The sequence below is a fragment of the Loxodonta africana genome, chromosome 1 (genome assembly GCF_030014295.1).
Source record: "Loxodonta africana isolate mLoxAfr1 chromosome 1, mLoxAfr1.hap2, whole genome shotgun sequence".
NCBI lineage: Eukaryota > Metazoa > Chordata > Mammalia > Proboscidea > Elephantidae > Loxodonta > Loxodonta africana.
The window spans coordinates 4,289,601-4,306,175 of NC_087342.1; the positions used below are offsets into that span (position 1 = coordinate 4,289,601).

The following is a 16,575-nucleotide window of genomic DNA, read 5'->3' on the forward strand; positions in this document are numbered from 1 at the left end:
ACTAAAGAACATATAAAAACATTAAACAATGGAAGGCGATCTAAAATTTTGGGATAAGTAGACTTTATAAAGAAAGCAAAACTCCCCACAACTGGACCAATAAGCAACATCATGATAAACGAAGAAAAGACTGAAGTTGTCAAGGATTTCATTTTACTTGGATCCACAATCAACACCTATGGAAGCAGAGGTCAAAAAATCAAATGACTCATTGCATTGGGCAAATCCACTGCAAAAGATCTCTTTAAAGCATTAAAAGCCAAGATGTCTCTTTCAGGGCTAAGGTGCACCTGACTCAAGCCATGGTGTTTTCAATCACCTCATATGCATATGAAAGCTAGACAATGCATAAGGAAGAGCAGCAGAGGAGAATTGATGCTTTTGAATTATGGTGCTGGCAAAGAAAATTGAATATATCACAGACTGCCCGAAGAATGAACAAATCTGTCTCGGAAGAAGTACAGCCAGAATGCTCCCTAGAAGCAGGGATGGTGAGACTTCATCTCACATACTTCGGGCATGTTATTGGAAGGGACCAGTCCCTGGAGAAGGACGTGATGCTTGGTAAAGTAGAAGGTCAGTGAAAAAGAGGAAGGTCCTCAATGAGATGAACTGACACAGTGGCTGCAACAATGGCTCAAGCATAACAACAATTGTGAGGGTGAGGCTGGACTAGACAGTGTTTTGCCCTGTTGTACATAGTGTCGCTGAGTCGGAACCAACTCGATGGCACCTCACAACAGACTTTATAAAGATTTCAATTCATTCCAAGTTAATTTATACATTTAATGTCATTCCAAGCAAAATCCAAATGGAATTTGTGAGAAGGGGAGGGGCAAAGGAAGGAGCCCTGGTAGCACTGTGGTTAAGCACTCAGCTGCCAAGAGAAAGGTATGAGGTTTGAACCCACCAGCAGCTCCACAGGAGAAAGATGTGGCAGTCTGCTTCCATAAAGATTACAGCCTATGGGGCAGTTCGACTCTGTCCTATAGGGTCACTAGAGGAGCCCTGGTGGTGCAATGGTTAAAGCAATTGGCTGCTAACCAAAAAGTTGGGGATTCAAACCCATCCGCCACTCCCAGGGAGAAAGATGTGACAGTCTTCTTTCTGTAAAGATTTTAGCCTTGGAAGCCTTACAGGACAGTTCTACTCTGTCCTATAGGGCGGCTGTGAGTTGGAATTGACTTGACAGCAGTGGGTTTGTTTTTTTAGGTTGGGGGGGTTGACAAAATTACTCCCATTTTTTTTTTTCTGTAATAAAAAACTGGAGAGATGAGGAAGAAATATTGGGAAAAGATGACTAATTATGGAGACAGATTTGAACGCATATGCATCCCACAGGCAATTTCAGTACTTATTTTAGAAACAGTACACAGTTGAGAAAAGGTGTATCAAGCGTCTCAAAGTAAAATTTAAACAAAGCATAAGGAAGAAAAGCAACGCATCAATAAATATCTTCCAACAGTGACAAAAGAAACATACCATGAACCAGTTTTGATTAAAGGGCTGGAAACATTACTAACAGTCTGTTCAGTAATTTTTAATCCAGTTATTAATAATGGAGTCAGCATGACAGCAGCCTGCTAAGTCCCCTGAGACAAAGGGCAGTAGGGATGCTTCAAAACAGGTAAAAACAGTAGCTTCTATTTTTGTTCAGTAAAGTTCATTTAACCCCAATAAGTTACAGGGTTACAGCCGTACCTTTTTAAAAAATGCATAAGGTCATATAAAAAGTTATTAGAGTAGAATTTACATAAAATTCACATAAAATCTCAGTCTTCCTCTCTACTATTGACAAGTACATGAAACTTCATTCATCAGAGTATATACATGCAGAAGGTATATGAGACATGGTTTACAGGAGTCTTGTGAAATAAAAAATTTTAATTACATTGAATTAAATTTTATCTAAATAATTATATTGGGTATTTCAAATATAATCATTTACTTCATTTTGACTATTTTATCAATTTATATCTCAATGAAGAGTATTTATTCTGTAGGAAACAAGTTCTACTTCATGTCAAATGTCTGTAAACGTGGACATCACTAAATAAGGTGCCCTGCTCCACTGTTCCAAACTGATGACATTTTACTTCAAAAAATGTAGGAACTGAACCTTCCACGACACGAATAATACTCCCAACATCATGAAAGCCCGCACTGATTATGAACATAAAACAAGCATCCAACCAGTTGAGGAAACAGTTTTATTAGTAATCAATAAGAGAAGAACACTGTCCATAATGAAATCCGTATTAATTATGAAAAGAGCTATGAAAGAAATAAATTATCTTGATGAGTTCATTTTAGAAATTTAATGGTCTGGGATTCCAATACACGCCTCTTACAATGTCAGACCCAAAAGTCTGCAGTTGAAATAAACTGCAAAGCACTCTAAGCTAGTATTTTAATAAAATGCATGCGGTTTTTGTCCTAAACTAACAAAACTTCTCCCCCTACCTTCCTCTATCAGTAAATGCACTTAGTTCAATATGCCACTCAATAATTAATTTCTGCTTTAGCAGTAAATCAAATATTTAAAATTCATATGCTTATAACAAAATATTAGATATTATAATTTTTTCTTTTAAATTGTTGCCTTCAAGTTGATTCTGACTCATAGCTACCCTACAGGATAGAGCAGAACTGCCCCATAGGATTTCCAAGAAGCAGCTGGCAGATTTGAACTGCCAACCTTTGGTTAGCAAACTCTTGACCACTGCACCAGCAGGGCTCCTATACAACAGTAGATATTGTAAATGATTAAAGCAAATTCTAAAGTTTTCTAAGTGCTACATTTTCACTGCTACTAGTATTTTAAAAGTTAATAAATGTATAGATGTAAATAATAAATTAGAGCAGGTTTGAGCAGGAGTGAGTGATATTAAAAATATTTATAGCTGATACGCCATGGCACAGACCAGTCAGAAATGTTACTGTGACTAATAAGGTTGGTTGTAAATAACCATAACCGGTACAGTATTACCAGGGTGTACCACTGAACTTTTAGGGTCACTAGGAGTCGGAATCGACTCCACGGCAGTGGGTTGGGTTTGGTTTTACCACTGAATATCAAGCCTAGCTTTAGATAGCAAATCAGAATCCATCTCCTGAAACAAGTTAATAAAAATTCCTGTAAGATGTAGTTTTATAATTGTCACGGGGTTACTGACCCTAAAGCAATGGGTTTCAAGTCTCCAACTTTTTAAAATTGTACAGCCTGTCAGTGAAACAAACAAAAAAACTGCAGAACATTTTTCTGTTCCCCCCTTTCCATGTTCTCTTCTGTGGCTGGAACCTGAAAACTACATTTCCCAGATTGCTTTGCAAGAGTGGGCGGCACTGACAGAAAATCAAAAGCAAAAAGACAATTTTTTTTCCCCTTCTGCTTCTTGCATTGACAATCTCAGCAATGGTGCTCCCGCAGCCTCTGAAGCACAAAGCCCTCGGGGATCCGGCTCTCCGGACTGTGGATCGCAGCAGTGGTACTCCAGCTGCCCGACAGCAGCAGCCAGCACAGGTGACCGGAAGCTCTAGCAGCGCTGGCAAATCCAACAGCGTCGGTGAACTGTGGACCCCGGGGCTTTTGCCGTTGTCAGTAGGCGTGTGGGCGCTTGGCTTCCTGCAAAGCAGTGGCAGCGGTAATTCCAACAACAGCAGGTCCAACGGTCCAGCTACCTCACAGCACAGCGTTTGTCAGCTCTGGGTAACAAGCCTTTCCCCTGCTCTGTTCCAGCCGTAGTAGGCGCTTTCTACAGGCACTCATCACTGAACACAACATGACCTTCTTTTCCCTCCACCAGATCTTCCCACACTTTTGTAACCAATGCCCTGGATAAAGTCCTCCAGCTTCGAGTCATTTCTGTTTGTCTGACTGGACTTGAACATATTCATTCATGTTAATACGTGGATATACATAAGCCCACGATCTGCATAGGAATGTTAATTATTTATCAATTATAGACACAGACGACCATATCATGTACATTACAGGATGTGTTCAATAATAGACATTATAAAGGGACGAGATAAACAAGAAGGAATGATTTTAAAATAAATTTTAATTGTGTCATACTTAACAATTTTAAAACATTTTTGGACTTGTCAAAAAATAATATTTTAGACAAATTCGATTAGATATGCATCATTTTTTTAACATCTTGGTTTTCACACTCTGTGAAGTGGTCATTTGAAAATCTGATACTCCGTATAGGTTCCTGTGATACTTAGATGTACTGGTTGTTATAGTAGGGTGGAGGGGGGACCTCACAGGAGAAGAGCAGCATTGGCTTTGCTTACGAAAACACCACACTCAATTCTCAGTCCCCGCTACCAATATGTCAAAGACCTTCTTAAGGTTAGCTAGTAAATTTCTGTCTTCCCAGATGGCAAGCAGTCACTTTTAGAAACTAATAGGTACGTGCTGCACTTTTTCTTATTTTAACGAAAGAATTTTAAAACCTAAAGATTTCATTTGGAAACTTTTAAAACAACTTATAAAATTCAGTTCCACATTTTTTAAATCTGCAGATGTAAGTTGTTGCACACTTTCAAAGGATACAGAAACTAGAGTTTTACACTTATATTAATTTTTGGCCACGAAATCACATTATCATGAAGGTAATTATAAATATCCAGTATTAAGATGTTCTCTCCATACCATGGGTATTTCAGAAAGTAGTTACCTTCTGATCCATTGTTAATGGTACCATTACTTTAAAATCAGAGATAAGTATATTCATTTTTTTTTCACAAAAATACATGTGAGAGCCTGTACTGACAGTCACCTGTCATCACAAAAAAGGTAAACAAAATTAGAACCCCTGACATTCTGTAAAAGAAAAATTCATGATAGCTATTCCTTCGCTATCACTTCTCAATACTCCGCCACTGGACAACCAGTGAACTTCAAGTGGTGCCAATGATATTCCTGGCCACTCTCTATCTTATTGTAAAGACTCAACTAATATTTTAAGGTTCTCCATATTTTATTCTATTTTTTTTCTACTACGTTTTAAAACTCTCATTTTAGAAACAACACTGAATTAATCACATCAATGGCAACCTGTGGCACTTTAACGTACTTTTGACTTTCAATGCATTTGCACAGATAGTTTGCCTATGAATGATAAGTGAATAAATTTCATATTTGGAAGTAGCTTCTCATCTTACCCAGAAATCTTTTTTCTATTCCACTCAAACCAACCACTCTGTGATTACACTTAACATAGTTTTCTTTCTTTTTTTTTTCCAGAATGCATTGTTTTACCTGAAGAGTATTTTTCTACTTTAGCAGATATCTTCTCCGGTACATTTTCCTTTTAGTGGTTCATAAAAACGTAGTTATTCATATTACTGAAATGGAACCTAGCAAATACCATTGGCTAAAACGTTAGAAATATCTGTGCTTTTATTCAACTGTAAACTTTCCACACTACATAAATTTGTTCAAATACTTGTTTCTTCAAATCTTTGGCAATGCTTTCTATGCATCTTCTAACAGCATTTACTGACAAATATGATATAATATGTTGCCATATAATTTCCCTGCATTATTTCAGCCATTTTTGCGGTTATGGGAAGAACAGTGTTTCCAAAGATATATACGTATATGAGGGAGGGACGGACCAAGGAAGAAAAGAATGAATGATGGAAGAAAGGGAAAAAAAAAATCCCCCCAAAGCTTTTGCACATTAAGTTTGATAACTTTGTAAAATCTGGACTACCATGTGACATTAAACATTGCTGAAAAAAAAATTGTAGGGGCTTGCTTCATGATCTGGATTGTTAGGTTTTAATGCCTTACCAATGGGATGGCATTCCATCATCATTAGACAATATCTCAAGGCACACCATACACTAAGGGTAAGGTTCGCCTTTAATGGTAAAACCCAGTAAAAAAAAAAAACCCAGTAGTGAATATAAATTCATATTTCAGACTTCTTGATGATTAGTTTTGGTTTATCTATTGTCAAATATGATTAAACTCTAATTATTTCACTTGGTGAAGTGGTTGAGAAAATGCCAATAATAAGAATTGGGGACATTCTTGTTTACATGTGCTTGGAATATTAGTATTATTTTTTTTTTCTGCCATTTTCTTCAGTCACTTGTCTATGTTGTAAGAGTTAGTTGAGTTAAAACTAGATGATGTAACCTGTGACTCCTCGTACTAGGCAGAGATAAAATTCAGGAGCTCCAACTCTGAAAGCAAACGGACTTCCATTCTCCCCTCAGGATGCTTGCGTAAGGTACGTGACAGATGATGCCCTGACATTGCCAACGTTAACTCGCATGGGAAATGTTGAGTACATTTTACTTTCTTAGATTGAGAAGTATTTTAAAAATAAAAATAAATACATTAAAGTTTGAAATCCTCTTCTCCAACCCTAGTACAGCATCTTGCCTATTACCAAGTATACATGCATCCTAGAACATGGACCTTGGACTCGATTCTGAATTTGAAATGACACTCTTAATATTTATTGGTCTGGAACCTTAAGCAAATTACTTATCCATGAGCCTCATACTGCTCATCTATAAAATAAGAACAGCTATATCACAGGCTCATTTTGATGATTAAATTAGACTGATAATCATAAAGAACTTTTATTGAGACAAAGTGCACACAAATGCAATGTGCTTTCAAAGCACACTGAATGTATTACTTCTTGAGCACGGTGTCTACACATAATGGGCACTTGAAAAATATTAGTTTACTTCCCAAGGAAAGAGATAGATTAATTATAGAAAATAAGGAATATTTATTAGGACAAATAGAGTTGTTTACATGACTATCTCTTTCACAAAACTCCAAGGTTCAAGAAGGCAAAGCCGTGTTATAGTCATCCCTGTATCTTCAGAGTGCAAAGTACAATGCTTTGAATTCAATAAGTGCTCATTAATTAAATAAATGTTGTTGTCATGGATTGAATTATGCCCCCCCCCCCAATGTGTGTATTAACTTGGTTAGGCCATGATTCCCAGTATTGTGTGGTTGTCCTCCATTTTGTGATTGTAACTTTATGTCTGGAGGATTAGGGTGGGATTGTAACACCACCTTTACTCAGATCCAAGGTAAAGGGAGTTTCCCTGGGGTGTGGCCTGCACTACCTTTTATCTCTCAAGAGATAAAAGGAAAAGGAAGCAAGCAGAGAGTTGGGGACCTCATACCACCAAGAAAGCAGCACCGGGGGTAGAGTGCGTCCTTTGGACCCAGGGTCCCTGCACCTGAGAAGCTCCTCGACCAGGGGACGACTGAGGACAAGGACCATCCTCCAGAGCTAACAGAGAGAAAGCCTTCCCCTGGAGCCGATGCCCTGAATTTTGACTCGTAACCTACTAGACTGTGAGAAAATAAATTTATCTTCCTTAAAGCCATCCACTTGTAGTATTTCTGTTATGGCTGCACTAGATAACTAGGACAAAAACTAGGACAGTTGTTAATAAATATACACGATGGTACCACCATAGTTTGCTGTGTATTATCCGTAAGAGTGCTGGCAAATTCTGTATTGACAGGATGGATCAATTAACTCCACAAGCATTGCAAAGTATCCTTATTTTTACAGATACTCCATTATACCTTTGCAGGGAGGGTAACACCAGAGCTTTTGAAAATACAGTAACTTCTGATTATTTATACTAACAGATAAAATAAGGTATGGATAATCCAAAAATAATTTCTAATTAGATTTTGAAATGTGTTTCTATATTTATATTTAGGTATTGGTATATCTAAGGTTTTAGAAAAGGGAATGCACTTCCAACAAAATGAGCCACAGTGAAAAGGTAGTTGACTTAGAAGGAGGTTGAATGCCATCTAGCTTCTCCAATCTTTCCCCTTTACCTAACTCCGGGGTAACCTACACCACTTTTATTACTCAAACTAAATGGAACTTGCCTTTCTGACCTCTCCAGAGAAGAAATGCTTAAATATTGGTTCCCACAGGGATTATTTTTTTCTGCATAAAGCAGGCAATAAAAAAAAAATCACGATTGCCTAGGTATTACCAAGAATCAATTGTTTCCTACTGTCAGTGAAATATATCGAATGCCCCACTAAAGTTAAGAATTTTGAATTTTTAGAAAGGATTTTATTTATTTATAAACTGCTCTATACACCATCAAAGCTCTTCATGATGTTTTTTCAGGTAAGAAACCCGAGGCTGAGGAAAACGAGCTAGTAATATACAATATTTGATTACTTAATCACATCTGAAATCTCAGTTTTCTCACCCAACTCAGTACAGTTATAAAGAAAAAAAATCCGCAAATCTGTTTGAAATGTTTCGAGAAAATAAAGAAGGAATAATAAATGTAAGGCATTGTTGCTTCTTAACAAAAACCTAAGAGGTTTACATTTTTTTTTAAATAATATTTTATCGTGTTTGAGGTGAAAGTTTATGCTGCAAATCAGGTTCCCCTTTAACAATATTTATAGAAATTGTTCTATGCCATTGGTTACAATTTTTACAGCGTGTCAGCATTCTCATATTCCCATTGTTTGTTTGGTTTCCATTTATCTAGCTTCTCTTCCCCCTCTTTGCCTTCTCATCTTTGCTTTTGGGTGAATGTTGACCATTTGGTCTCATACAGTTTATTGTTCAAGGTAATACATTACTCATGGGTCATACTGTTCATTTTATAAGCCAATCTATTATTTGGCTGAAAGGTGACTTGCAGAAATAGCTTCTATTCCAAGTTCAAGAGGTATCTAGGGTGATAACCTCAAGGATTCCTCTAGTCTCCATCAGTAGGCCTGGCATTTTTTAAGAATTTGAGTTTTGTTCTACATTTTTTCTTCCAGTCCATCCTGGACTTTCTATTGTGTTCCTAGTCAGAAAGGTCGGGAGTGGTACCTGGGCACCATCTAGCTCTTCTGGTCTCAGGTTAAAAGAGGCTGTGGTTCGTTTGGGCTATTAGTCCCGTGGACTAGTTTCTTCTCTGAGCCTTTGATTTCCTTCATTCTCTTTTGCTCCAAAGAGTAGAGACCAATAGTTTTATCTTACATGGCCACTTGCAAGGTTTTAAGACTCCAGACACTACTCGCAAAACTAGGATGTAGAACATTATCTCTGTAAATTATGTTGTGCCAATTGACTAAGTTGTTCCCTGATACTATGGTCCCAAAGCTTTCACCGAGTAAACCAATCCTGCAAGTTGTCTGGATATGTCTAGGAACCCTCTGTGACCACGCCCCTACATAGTTTGAACATATCTGGATATATATATGTAGGACCCACAAACGTGTATATATACATGCCTACAGGTACACCTACAATGCACATCCATTCCTATATACATATATGCATCCATATCTACATACGTAACCACACTTTTTTTGTTTTTCCTGTTGTTGCAAGATTGTATATGTTATAGCATTTACCAAAACTGTCCTTTTTTCTCATGTACTTCTTAGTGTCTTTATTTACCTTGGTCAAGTTGTGCTGACTTCACCCATATTGGGCACTGCCCTTCCCATCACCAAAAGTAAAAAGTGCTGCTATCTAGAAAGTGATTCCCCCTCCCTCTCCTTCCCATCCCTGGTAACCATCAAAGAATGTTGTTTTCTGTGTGTATATCTATTCTTGACTTTTTATAATAGTGGAACCATAAAATATTTGTCTTTCTGTGATTAACTTATTTTACCCAGCATAATATCCTTCAGATTCATCCATGTTATAACATGTTTTGTGGACTCCTCCTTATTCTTCATAGCTATATAGTATTCCATTGTCTGTATGTACCACAATTTGTTTATCCATTCTTCTATTGATGGGCAGTTAGGTTGTTCCCATCTTTTTTCTATTGTGAGTAATGCTGCAATGAACATAGGTGTCCATATCTCTATTCATGTCACTGCTCTTACATTTCTAGGATATATACCTAGGAGTGAGATTGCTGGATCATATGGTATTTCTGTGTCTAGCTTTTTGCGGAAGCTGTATACTGTTTTCCAAGCTGTATACTGTACCATTTTACAACTCTTATGCAATGTATAAGTTTCAATCCCCCGACAACCTCACCAGCATTTTTTTTTTTTTTATCATTGCCATTTTTGCAGGAGTGAGGTGTTATCTCATTGTGGTTTTGATTTGCATCTCTTTAATGGCTAATGATCAGGAGTATCTCTTCATGTGTTTTTTAGTTACCTGAATATCTTCTTTGGTGAAGTGTCTGTAAACTCCTTTGGCCATTTTTTTGATTGGATTGTCATTTTGTTCTTGAGTTGTTGATGTTTTCTATATATTTTAGGGATGAGACCCATATCAGATACGCCATTGCCAAAGACTTTTTTCCCAGTCTATAGCTTTTCTTTTTTACTCTCTTGGTAAAGTTTTTTTTGATGAACATAAGTATTTAATTTTTAGGATGTTCCAGTTATCTAATTTATCTTCTGTCATTCCTGCATCTTTAGTTTTGTTTGATAAGCTGTGTGTGCCAAAAATTAGGTCCTCTAGTTTTGACCGTATGTTATCTTCCTGGAGCTTTATAATTTTCGCCCTAACATTTAGGTTTTTGATCCATGTTGAGTTAGTTTTTGTGCATGGCGTGAGCTATGGATCCTGACTCATTTTTCTGCACGTGCATATCCAGTTTCCCCAGCACTGTTTGTTAAAGAGGCTGTTTCTTCCCCACTGAATGGATTTTGACCCTTTGTGGCAGATCAGCTGCCCAGAGACAGATGGGTTTACTTCTGCATCCTCAATTCCATTCCATGGGTCTGTGTGTCTGTCGTTGAACCAGTACCAGGCTGTTTTCATTACCATGGCTGTATACTAAGTTTTAAGATCAGGAAGTGTGAGGCTTCCTACTTTGTTCTTCCTCAATATTGCTTTAGCTAGTCAGAGCCTCCTTAAAATATTAACTATTTTCTTACTTTTAATTATTATATACTATACACTCCGTCTCTAGGTCTACGGGAAGCAGAGTGATCTGACAGAAAGAACATGGGCTTTGAAGTCGAGCACGTCTAGATCTGAATCAAGATTCCACATTCACTAGCCATGACCTTAAGTTACACATCTCTGAATCTTGGTCTCCTCATTAACTAAAATGGGAAACAGTATTAATTGAGAACAGATACAATGTACTTCAGCAACAGCAAAAACTCATTAAACAATAACCCATTTTCTCCCTTTCTAAACCAGAGGTTCTCAAATGTTGTTGTCTTACGAATTTCTTCTTCCTAGTAAAAATTCATATCTACAGTTCCTAAAATTCCTTCACATCAACTATTGAATTTAATCCTTATTACCACCTTGTGAAGTAATTTTCCATTATTCTAATTTTTGACAGTAATAAATTGAACTTCAGAGAGATTAAATAATTTGCACAAGATTTTGCAAGCAGTAAGGTACAAAACCAGGACATTCACCTAGGTAACCCAGAGCACTCATCATTCCAACAAGTCTTCTTCCCAACTATTATAATAAAGAAGTCCTAGCCAGAACTAACATGCAGGATGGTTTTACAGATGTATCTAATGACGATAAATATTAATAAATTATTTACCTGTGCCCAAAGTGAAGTAAGGACATTTTCATGATATTATCACTAGTGGTTCTATGACCTGAGACTTTACTTGGTGCAGCCAAATATTTTTGTAACACTTTCATAGAAAATAACTTCTTATTGAAAAACACTAAGTCAGGGAAGATACACCAAACTTAAAACTTTTAATAGTTATTATGGCGTTTCAAGGTGGGAATTAACTCTCAAATAAAATTTAGAGTATAATTCTATATCCTTCAGCGATATACTAAATTGCTTTAATATCAATTTATTTCTTCCAAAATGATATTGCAAAATAGGCATGTTTAAAATATTGGGTGGTCCATGAAAACATGATCCCCACTTGATCTAACCATGTCTGACAGAACGGCTTATCAGTCACTTAGATGAACTCAGGGGCCACACCCAAGATGACACTTAAAAAATCTTTTCTTTGAATCCTTAGTTTCTCTCGCATCTGATTCTTACTAATTTGGAGGAAACAGAGCATAAATCCACCAGCTGCTCCTTGGAAACCCTGTGGGGCAATTCTACTCTGTGCTATAGGGTCGCTGAGTCAGAATGGACTGATGGCAGTGGGTTTGAGAGCATAAAAGTTAAAGGTGTATGTATTCCAGATTTAGACAAATATCTCAACCACCATTACGCCGTTGTTCTCATCTTTAAAATGGAGGAAATAAAAGAACTTATTATTAAAGTACTTCATTATCACAGGGTTGTTATGATGATTAAATGAGATAATCTATATATTCCTTACATTAATGTCATTGTTGCCTGCTGCCGTCAAGTCACTTTTGACTCCTGGTGACCTAATGTATGACAGAATGAAACACTGCCTGGGACTGCACCATCTTCATGATCATTGGTAACATAAATAGCTATATTATATACTACATAGATATATAATCTCATTTAATAATCATAAAAATCCCCCTACATACTGATTATACATTTTACAGATTAGAAAGTTGAGGCCCGAGGTTTCACAACTAATACATCAGAGCCAGAATTTAAATTAAGCAAACTAATTTCATAGGATGAACCTATAGGTGCTAAGCTCAATAAGTTCAATATCTGGTACATAAAATTCCAAACCAAAAATCTGCTGCCGTCGATTCGGACTCATAGCAACCGTATAGGACAGAGTAGAACTGCCCCATAGAATTTCAAAGGACCGGCTGGCAGATTCAAACTGCTGACCTTTTCGTTAGCAGCCATAGCACTTAACCACTATGCCACCAGGGCTCCAGTACATAATAAGTACTCGAGAAAACTTAGCTTGTGTTTTTTTCTACTTGACCTTTTTTTTTTTTTATTTATTTAGTAGTTCTAAGATGAAGAATAAAGTAGTTCTTGAATATTTCATGATTCCTTGCTCTTATTCTACCCAATGCCACCATTCTAAAACAGATAGTCAAGAGAGTGAGAGAGAATATTGTAAATTAGTTATTAAGGGTTACTAAGAAGGATCAGATTTATATATGGCACTTAAGTAATAAAGTCAATACTGGTTTTGGAAATGTAAACATACAAAGTGAAGACTTGAGAAGCATGACACCATCAGAATATATTTAAGAAAGATGGGGGCAGATGACAGAATAGCACAGTGCCTTAGTTGGCCCGTTGCCGTTGAGTTGATTCTGACTCACAGCAACCCTATAGGACAGAGTAGAACTGCCCCATAGGGTTTCCAAAGAGCGACTGGTGGATTTGAACTGCTGAACTTTTAGTTAGCAGCCATAGCACTTAACCACTGTGCCACCAGTGCTCCGTGCCTTAGTCTGGGAAAGGCAAAAAAAGTACTGAATGGTTAAAGATCCTCAATGAGAAACTGAAGAGAGTTTCATATGGGAAGGTTTGAAGGAGTAAAATGATTGCCCAAGTCACCATGCTAGTTCATGGGAGAGCTGGGACTAGAAACTGGGTCTCATGACTCCTAGCACAGTATTCTAACCACTGTAACAGACCAGCACAGATAGCATCCTGGACTCAAGGAGTAAATTAAGTACACTGAAAAACAGAAATGCCAAAAAAAAAGTGAGAAAGTGGAAAGTCCTTGAGTCAGATCCAAGCATTCTAGCTAGTACGGCAAGGAATAGCCACAATTTCAAAATAGTTTTAATCAGCAGAGAAAGAAACAGACCAGAGATTTGAAAAACAACAACACTTCAGAATTAATGGGAAATGATGACAAGCTGCCTGCTCGGAGCTTTCAGACTGAGCTTTTTGCCTTTAAGGTGATAATTCGAAGTGTTTTAAAGCTTGGGCTGACTCTGCTAAATAACGTAAGATTATAACCTATTGAGATAAGGTCAGTTTTACAGTTTCTGCCCTGAAATCCCCTGAATTTCTAACTAGTTATAACTGGGCAAAAAACCTGTTGGTTGGGGTGACTTATTTTATTTTTCTGACTGCATTTCAAAAAATCTTTTTATCATGGACATTTTCAAAAAGACAAAAATAGTGTATAAGTCACATTTTAGCTGTCATATTTTACCTTTAAATCAAAACCCACTGCCATGGAGTCAATTCCAACTCATAGGAATCCTATAGGACAGAGTAGAACTGCCCCATAGGGTTTCCAAGGCGTCATCTTTATGGAAGACTGCCACACCTTTCTCCCACGGAGCGGCATCTTTACGGAAGACTGCCACACCTTTCTCCCACGGAGCGGCAGGCAGGTTCAAACTGCCCACCTCTGGGTTAGCAGTCGAGCGTTTCACAGCTGCGCCAGCAGGGCTTCGCATTTTACCTTTAGTCACTCCTATTTTTTTTTTTCTCCCTTGAGTGGCCAAACTGGTTTAAGATGAAGAACAGAACCATCTTTGGGATAAGGGAAAAGAAGAGATGAAGAAGTATTTTCAGCCTGCTATCTATTGAGACTTGAACCAGAAAAGTTTCAGACTGTGAGGCAAATAAATACAAGAGCTAGGAGTAATCAAGTGGAAGTCTGTTAGCAGGACGGTCTAGATATATTACTTGGCGACCAATGGGACAAGTGTCTACGGGAAAGGAGGGCATTTTAAAGAATTATTTCCCAACTTTTTTTTAGTTTGACACAAATAAGTGGGGCAGGAAAGTGTGTAGAGCTTTGTTGAGATCATAGTTCTAAAGATGGAATTCAGTTTGTTTTAAGAATATAAAGACTCGTTCATCACATTTAAATTCACTCATCACTAACCTACCACATTCCAGTGAGTAGCTATAGAAAGAATACTTCAGATGATTTGCAAAATTTCAATCTCTCCAAGTCTATTTTTAAGTTGAAAGTTTATTTGTACTATAAAATTTTATTTCCCATGAGATATGTCTCTTTGTATGCTGGATAAAATTTCCCCAGTTTTAAATTTTAATATCAAGTGGCTTTTGGGAAGTCCAGTGATGTTTTTCTGTAATCTTGATGAAACTATGCATTTATAGACCTTGGGGGATTCTTCTGAGTGTTTAGAATCTCACATCAGTTTCCTTTCTAAATGTCGAAGGAATTGGAAATTGGACATGCTGCAAATACGAACATGCAAAACATCTTCATTGAAAAGAACACATGAACGATATCATGCTGGATATTCTCAATTTTCTTCATGAAACAAATGGTAAAAGTAGACAGGTAAAGTGGAAGATGGATTTCCAATGGCAGAGGGAGAGTTAAAAACGAAATAACTAATACTGAGGTCCAAATGAAGTTTTAAAGCATGAATCTAAATATCAAGGTACACTTTTTCTTTATGTTGGCCCTCCTTGTTGACTTTAGATTTCAAATCCAATGGACAGAAACTGTCTAATTCTCTCCTATATCCAAATATTAGCACACGGCAATCTCTTGCCCTCCATTATCCTTTAAATTTTAAACATTTTCCTCAGCATGACTATTCCTTCCTATGTTTCATAGAAATCAAGTTAAATTATATCTCTGTGTAGTCCAATAGTCCTACAAGTCGGAATCGAATTAACTCAATGGCAATGGGGTTTTATGGTCCTGTCAGAAACCCTGGTAGTGTAGTGGCTAAGTGCTACGGCTGCTAACCAAAAGCTCAGCAGTTTGAATCTGCCAGGCGCTCCTTGGAAACCCTGTGGGGCAGTTCTACTCTGTCCTATAGGGTCAATATGAGTCAGAATTGACTCGACAGCAGTGGGTTTGGTTGGGTTTTAAGGATCCCCAGTGGCACAGTGGTTTTAAAGTCCTGGGCTGCTAACTGAATATTCGACGGTTCAAACCCACCAGCCACTCCTTTGGAGAAAGATGGGGCAGTCTGCGTTCACAAAGGTTTACAGCCTTGGAAACCCTACGGGGCAGTTCTACTCTGTCCAATAGAGTCACTATGAATAGGAATGGACTTGATAGCAGTGGGTGTGAGTTACACATCTCTGAAGACATCCTTGTACTCCATGGATTTTAGTTCGCTCAGAGGGTACCACAACCTCACAGTGCTTTTATTCATTACACTCCTCTGCTTTTCCAAGGAACATCTGTCTCATAAGACCATCTGTACACTGACCCTATTCTTTTTCTTTCTGACCACATGCTCCTATAACTGTCTATAGAGCCTGATAAAATATTTCTATCCCTTATAGATTATATCCTAATTTAAGTACCTCGGTGTTTATTGATCCTCAACCCCTACTGACAATCACCTTTCCATGCATCTACATTTACATAACAAGATCACTTACCACCTACCCATTCCTCCTCTCAAGGTCTGCCTTCTCTAAATCCTAATTTCCAAAGTCAAACACCTACTTTTGAGATAGACGTGTATCAATCTAAGGGTCAGGGCCTATAATTTATCTCAAAACCCAAGCATTGTGAGAAACATGCATGGTTTTCTCTAATGTTCTAACTATGGCTCCTTCCCAAACAATCTGTCACAGGCTAGTTCTGTGGGCCATAGCATCACGCACCTCTCCCTGTTGCATCCCCTAAAGGTCAACGAAGGCCCTTTCCTCCACTTTCTTAAATCTGTATTGCCCTAAGAGATCTGATCAGCACAGAGTAGAGCTATTAAGAGTCTCAATCATATATCAGTTTTTGCCATCATCTCTTAATATATCTGTGAG

At 37.6% G+C, this 16,575-nt stretch overlaps 1 protein-coding gene across 7 annotated transcripts in view; it reads right to left on the reverse strand.

The window, feature by feature from the left end:
- The window catches only part of ZBTB20 (zinc finger and BTB domain containing 20), a 1,035,663-nt gene that overhangs the window by 1,000,311 nt on the left and 18,777 nt on the right, over nucleotides 1-16,575 (reverse strand). The window lies entirely within an intron of this gene.